A 6,580-nucleotide genomic window follows, 5' to 3' on the forward strand; every position below is an offset into this window, starting at 1 on the left:
CCTAACCACTGGGCCAAGTCCACCGCCCAAAGATTGATTTTAAGGGTGAAGAAAAATAAGTGGGGAGTGAGGATAGCTGCGTGTGATTTCCATAGTTATTGTCAGGTTCCTTCCTGCCGTTGAGGGCGAGGGGGTTCCCTGCATCCCTGCAGTGGAGTTGAAGCGCTAGCAGCTGGCACCGAAGTTCCCGCCTTAGGAGGTCGTCGTTCATGCAGTTCGGGTGGGGTTCTGGACTGCTGTTTGAATGAACTGCGTTACATCTTGGGGAGTGTACGGTTCTGCTGATATTAAAAGAGGGTGGCTATGGGAAGTAACTCTGAGATCCAGGGCTAAGATAATGAGGAACACCAATCAGACATAGTGTCAGTAGCTAGCTTATTAATATAACTTATTTGATGGGCCATATGCTGTGAAGTTTGAGTGACATTAAAATTAGTTAGGGATGAGAAGAGTTTACATTGACCTTTAGCAGGAATAAGAAGCTTCAGATTGTTAACTGTGGTTTTGTAACAATGTTTGGGTGGGTTTTGTTTTTCATGGACTTACGGTTTTCACTCAGTAAGGCTGCATAGTATGGCTAAAATGACTTTATTTTTTTTCTCTTTGTATAGTTTGAGGCATAGGCAACAACAAATTATTAGTACTTTTCATTTTGGGCTGTAGGGTGGCTGGCATTTTATGTAGGTATTTACATTCTTAGGCAGCAGAGAGTAGTTGGCTGGTTACAGGTTTCGTTGCAGTGTCTGTAGGAGTGGAAGCACACCTTGTCTCTTCTGGGAGCGGGAGGGGCTGATGTGCAGTTGTCGGGCAAGCATGACGGATGCTTGTGGGGGATACCTGTGAGCTGCGGGCGAGCAGCAGGCAGCTGGAGGAGCTGCGGGGCTCAGTAGCCTCGACGCCCGTTCTTACTGTGCAGCCTCTGCTGCTGCTCGTTTCAGTGGTAAGACTCTGCCTCTTTGCGAGGTATTTGCTTGAACAGCCTCGAGACAGGTGTTAGAGGAGTTGGCAGGGATATGATAGACAGTTACCTGTTGCTGCTGGCAGGCATATCAGGTGTATTTCCATAGATTTCTTCACAGAGGGTGGTTTACACGAGTTTTTCTATCTTGTTTTTTTGTGTGTCTGCAATCTACATTTAGATAGAGGGGGCAGTTTTCAGAGTGATCAGACACTAATGGGTTAAGCCTTTTACTTGCAACAGGGCATGGTGCGCTGCACACAGTTGTTGTTTTTATTATTAAGGGGCTGTGATGTTCGGCTGTTGTGTCAACTCCGCCAGGTAACTGTGCCCAGCTGTTGGGTCATGCGAGCACTGGGCTAACTGTAATACAAGGGCATTGGTGGACTTTAGTCACCATTGACTTTACTGCGGTGGTGAATCATTGACAGCTGGTTAGTTACAGCAATCAGGGAGACTGCCATCAGCGGTGAGTGATCTTTATCCAGTCATTTGAATGCCTTAGAAGGGGAAGTGATTCCAGCACTGAGAGAATTTCCCAGCTCGTCTTTGGACAGCCAGCGTCTCCCAGAGCTCGTCAAGAACCTTCACTGGACTTTCATCGGGGCCCCTGGCTGCACCTGCCTGCGGAGCCTGGACCTGTGCCTCCCCACGGCTGCGTGAGAGACTCTGATAAACCCCTTACTATCGACAGATATCTCGTTTGATGCTGTTTCCCTAGAGAGCCTGACTAATACGGGGGCTATATTGCAATTTGGTTCCTTTTACAATTTGATTACAACACAGAGGGTATTTGTTTAGGGTGTCACCTCTGCCACAGGCTTTACTTAAAGCTTCTGTTGATGCCAGCTGCCTTTAATTTACAAGGTAAGTTAGAGCTCACCCCCCACTGCTTAAGCGTGTGCCAATGCCGTCTCTGCTTTTCTTTTTTTTAAAGCAGCCTGCTGGAGAGTCTCTTATCTCCATGAACAGCTTTTCCGGGTTAGCACACCATGGCTTTAATGTTCCAGCCAAATGAGGAGTGAAGGGTTTTAGTGTCCAACAATGTCACAAACTCTGTTAATGTGAGAGAACGTTGTGCTTCATCAATCACAGCAGAAAGGAATAATTTTTGTTTTACCCGACTAAACAACATTTGACAGAGCAGCTTGGACTTAACAGCTTGTCCCCAAATAACAAAACAAAGCAAAAACAAAACAAAAAACAAGCAAACAAAACAGCTCGCCCCAATTGTTTACCCATTTCAAATTTTTAAGATAAGATACTATTGTTTCTGTTACTTCTTTTAATTCTATAAAAAGAATCACTGGTCAACACAATATTATTAATATAATAAAATAGGGTTATAGCTACAGGTTTTTCACATACTCAGATTTTTGTCACCAGGCCAGGATAAACTGTTGGGTCACGCACACAGCCTTGGGAAAGCACTGCACGTCCATCACTGCCTTTTTCACATGAAGGTGAGTGCAGGCTGGCTTCGTTTGCCAAAGGAGATACTAGAGAAAGCTTTAGCAAGTTTCAAAACAAAGTGATAGCGACATAACTGGATATTAATTTTTGTAATAAACAATATTTAGGGTTGCTGCATATGGCAGTGGTGTTGCCTTAATTTATGATAGCTTACTGTAGTATATCACCCTGTGGCGGCTTTCAATGTGAGCTGGAAAAGAATGAGTTAAAGCCTCTGCTCTGTGGCAGCTTTCAGTGTAAATCAGATGAGCATGAGTTACAGCATGTGCTTTTTGATTTTTGGACAGGTTGTTTTTGTGATGCATACCATTTTTAATAATTAAAACCATGATTAACATTATATTTTTATCTAATATTGTGCCAGAACATTGTTAAATTTTCAGAAAGTTTATACAGTCTTTAAATATTTATATGAACTTTTTACTCATACAACTTTAATTAACAGAGGGTTAAAGAACCCCTTTTAATTTTATAGCACTTTCTAAACACTTTTCATTTAACTTACAGCATATCAAATGAACTCAACTATTCATATTTTAAGGTGAAATAAATCTTTTGAAATAATTTGAAATAAAAGATACTTTTCAGGATTTGATTTTGAGACAGCAAAATGTTAAAAGTTGTTAGGTTTGACATTGTTTCTTTAAAAGTGGTAAGACTTGTTTTTCTTAAACAGCCAAGGACATGATAAGGTTAAAGTATGAGAAGCTATTTTGATAAAAGAGACTTTTTAAAAGAAGATTTATTTGGGAAGCGGCTGTGGCTCAGTCTGTTGGGCTCCCATCTACCATATCGGTGGCCCTGGGTCACGTGCTGGGGCCTCCTAGTGAAGGAGAGCTGGTTCTCGCCACGCAGTGAGCTGATGACGCACACCGTGCAGCGAGCTCGCACAGCAGGATGACACAACAAAGGGAGACAAGCAGACACAGAAGAATATGCAGCAAATGGACACAGAGAGGAAATGGCAAACAAGCCAAAGGGGGGGATAAGTAAATGAAAATAAATATATAAATCTTTAAAAAAATTTTTTTTAAAGATTTATTTCTTTAAATAAAAACAGCCCTGCTGTTGTTGCTGTATGTGTCCATTCGCCATGTGATCTTCTGTATCTGTTTCTCTTTTTGTCTTCTCATTTTTTCTTTTCTAGGATTCAGAGGGATTCAATCCTGGAGACCCCTGATGTGGAGAGAGGTTCCCTGTCAGATGCGCCACCTCAGCTCCTGGTCTCTGCTGCACTTCACCTTGACTCTCCCCTTGTCTCTCTCTTGTTGCATCATCATCTTGCTGCGTGACTCACTTGCGTGGGCTCTGGCTCACTGCATAGGCGCTCACACAGGCACTGGCTCACCACACAGGCACACTGTCTCTTCTTTTTCACCAGGAGGCCCCAGGGATCAAACCCGGGTCCTCCCATATGGTAGGCTGAAGCTCTATCACCTGAGCTTCCCAAAAAAGACTTTTTTGTGCACTGTTAGTCAGGAGAAAAACTGTTTGTAAACTTTTGCTAAAACAGACCAACAATTTAAGAAACTTGGTCATTTAACAGAGAAAGAAAAAATTTTTAGCTTTGCATCGGTATACTATTTGATACTATAGCTTTTAAAACTATGGATAGCCCCAATAAATCTTATTCAACTTTAACCACAAAAATTCCTTTCCTGCACACCTTCTGCACTTTTTGTATTCATTCAGGTTTTGTCCCACATTTTATTCTTTTTTAATAATCAGTCTTTTTATCTTAGGACAAAATTACTTTCTTTTTCCTTAATTCAAAGAAAATAACACATTCTGTATACCTTCCATATTTAAGTTGCTAAAACAACTTTGGAATCTGTTTCAAAGCAAACTTCTTATAGCATACAATTACCATTAAAATTAAACAAATGTGTCAGATTAATGATTTCATTGAAACATTTGACTTATAATTCTTACTCTTTTGGTATGACTGTTTCTAAGTTTTTTATTTCACTTTTCTGATTTTACTGCTTTTAAGATTTTTCTGGAATCAGTGTTGTCTGTAATATGCAAGCTTGTTCTTGGAAATATTTTAATTAGTAATCAGCAACCAGTCAGGAATATTTAAGCAGTATAAATGCAGTTAAGCTTAATTTAGCAGTTTAGATAGACATTTAACACATATATTTTGGATTATTACTTTTTCAGAGTACACTTAGATTTAAAGTTCAGGAGTAAGCTGAAGGCTTACTTCTAAGAGGAGAGGAATTGTAGGTTTGACACTTTGCAGGGCATCCAGAGGGACAGGATATTGGGGTTTGAATGGGATGTGGGCAGGATTTTTGAGTAGAACTGTAACTGGTTTGTGATGGGCAGCAATGATAGGAATTTTAGTATTTTAGATTTTCAAATTGACATTGTGGTGGAAAAAGGGGAACAGAGGAGGGAGTGAGTGGGTGCGTGGGAGGCTTCTTAGTGGGTACAGTGAGAGAGAGCTGTGAAAGTATTTATTGACCTTCACTGTTGAGATGGAGTGAGTTAAGAGTTTAGAGACTTTGGGAAGGACAGGGTAAGTGGTTTTTGCATTAATGAGAATGAAGTGGCTTACCCGCCACCTTCAGCGTTGCCTGAGGTTCTGCTCTCGAGACGGGCATGGGCACCTGCGCGTGTTCTGGGAACCCTTAATCATCTCTTGCCAGTTCCAGGAGGTCTGGGAGGTTGAAGCTGGGGGTGGGTCTGACTCGGTAACTGATGTCCTTTTGCCTTGAGAGGCCTGGGGACAGCTGGACTTGCAGTGGATTTCTTGCCTGCACAGGGGGCACGCTCTCAGAGGAGGTTGTGGGTTTGGGCACTGCTTGGCTCAGTGCCAAGGCCTCTTGCCTCTGAAGCAGGGCCCTACTGGGCTTTTTGTACTTGCTTGGAATCGAGTGTCTGTTGGGAACTCTGGAAGGTGGAGGATTTACAGCTAGGTTTTTTTGGGGGGACTGCCATGGCTCTGACAGGGCTGTTGGCAGCATTTTGTTGATTGGGCTGCAAGCCAAAAACATTCTTTTTCTTCTGGGGATGGACAGGTGGAAAGAATGATGTAGAGCTTTTCAGAGAAAGGTCCTAGCCAGGTCTCTGCAGGCTTAAATCTGAGAGTGAGAAAGGAACGTGCCGCTGACTATTCCTTCAGCGCCTGCTGCTTCCCGGAGGGGTAAGAGGAGCTGGCGTCTGTGTGGACATCGGGGCCTGTGGCTGATGGAGGTGGAGGGCTGCGGTGCAGGAGGAGGGGGAGGCAGCGCCCCGAGCGTGTATGAGGAGGGGAGAAGGGAAGGGGAGAGGGCAGCGGTGACAAATGGGCGGAGGAGGAAGGGGTGCAGGGTGAGCTGAGCAGAAATCCCGGAGGATCGTATGGAGGAGGTGGGGGGCGTGATCTGTTCTTTACCAGCCTGCTCCTGGGGGAGCCAGCGGCTTGTCTTCAGGGCCCGCCGGTGATGGCCTGGCCTGAGCAGGGGCGCTCCGCCCCGGGCGGGGGTCTCCACTGTCCCCCTCAGCCCCTCCTGCCCGGGGTGGCCGCTGAAGGCCGCCCCCGCCTCTCGGCGTCAATGGAGAGCCCTTCCCGGCCTCGGCACCACGCGGGGCAGGGGCTCTCGGAGCCCGCGCGTGGGTTTCCCCGGCAGGCGCGGCCGCAGGGGCCTGGGAGAGCTGCGCGGGGCGCGCACGCGGGGCCAGGCGCGAGGGGCGCGCGCCGCGTGCGCCCTGGAGAGGTGGGCGCCCCCGCCTCGTGTTCTGCCCGCAGAGGGGCCAGTGCCGGAGTCTGGGGGAGACAGGGAAGGCGTGGGGGGGGCCTGGGCTGTCTTCAGGGCTCTGCCGGATCCCCCCTCCCCGCCGCGCACGCCTGTCCCCCGGGGCCCCCAAGCTGCCCGGGGCCTGGGACTCCACGGTGGGCTAGGCAGAGACGGGCTGGAGGGGGAGTGTCGCCGGCGGTCCTCTCGGTCCTCGGCTACTTGTATAAATGAATTTAGGAACGTGCCCCTTTAGTTTACAGGGAAACGAAAGGAGAGAAGCGGGAGCCCGGCAGCTCGCGGGCGCGGGCGCGTCGGCGGGGCCGGCGGGGAGGAGGAGGCCGAGGCCCCTCGGGCTCCGCTTGCTTTTAGACCGTCAGTTTCTCTCCCACCTGCTCATGACGGGGCGCGGGTCCCGCTGCGCTGT

At 46.9% G+C, this 6,580-nt stretch overlaps 1 long non-coding RNA gene across 2 annotated transcripts; it reads left to right on the forward strand.

The window, feature by feature from the left end:
* The first annotated feature begins 785 nt into the window (after window positions 1–785).
* Window positions 786–4,322, forward strand: LOC131273330 (uncharacterized). 2 transcript variants are annotated; one of them, XR_009180540.2, is made up of 3 exons: window positions 786–940; window positions 1,464–1,825; window positions 3,579–4,322. It is a non-coding gene; the product is annotated as an uncharacterized lncRNA (long non-coding RNA). The 2 variants fall into 2 exon arrangements; XR_009180539.2 differs by lacking the exon at window positions 786–940 and having other exon boundaries at window positions 947–1,825.
* Window positions 4,323–6,580: the final 2,258 nt, after the last annotated feature.

Source organism: Dasypus novemcinctus, chromosome 14 (assembly GCF_030445035.2).
Source record: "Dasypus novemcinctus isolate mDasNov1 chromosome 14, mDasNov1.1.hap2, whole genome shotgun sequence".
Classification (NCBI taxonomy): domain Eukaryota; kingdom Metazoa; phylum Chordata; class Mammalia; order Cingulata; family Dasypodidae; genus Dasypus; species Dasypus novemcinctus.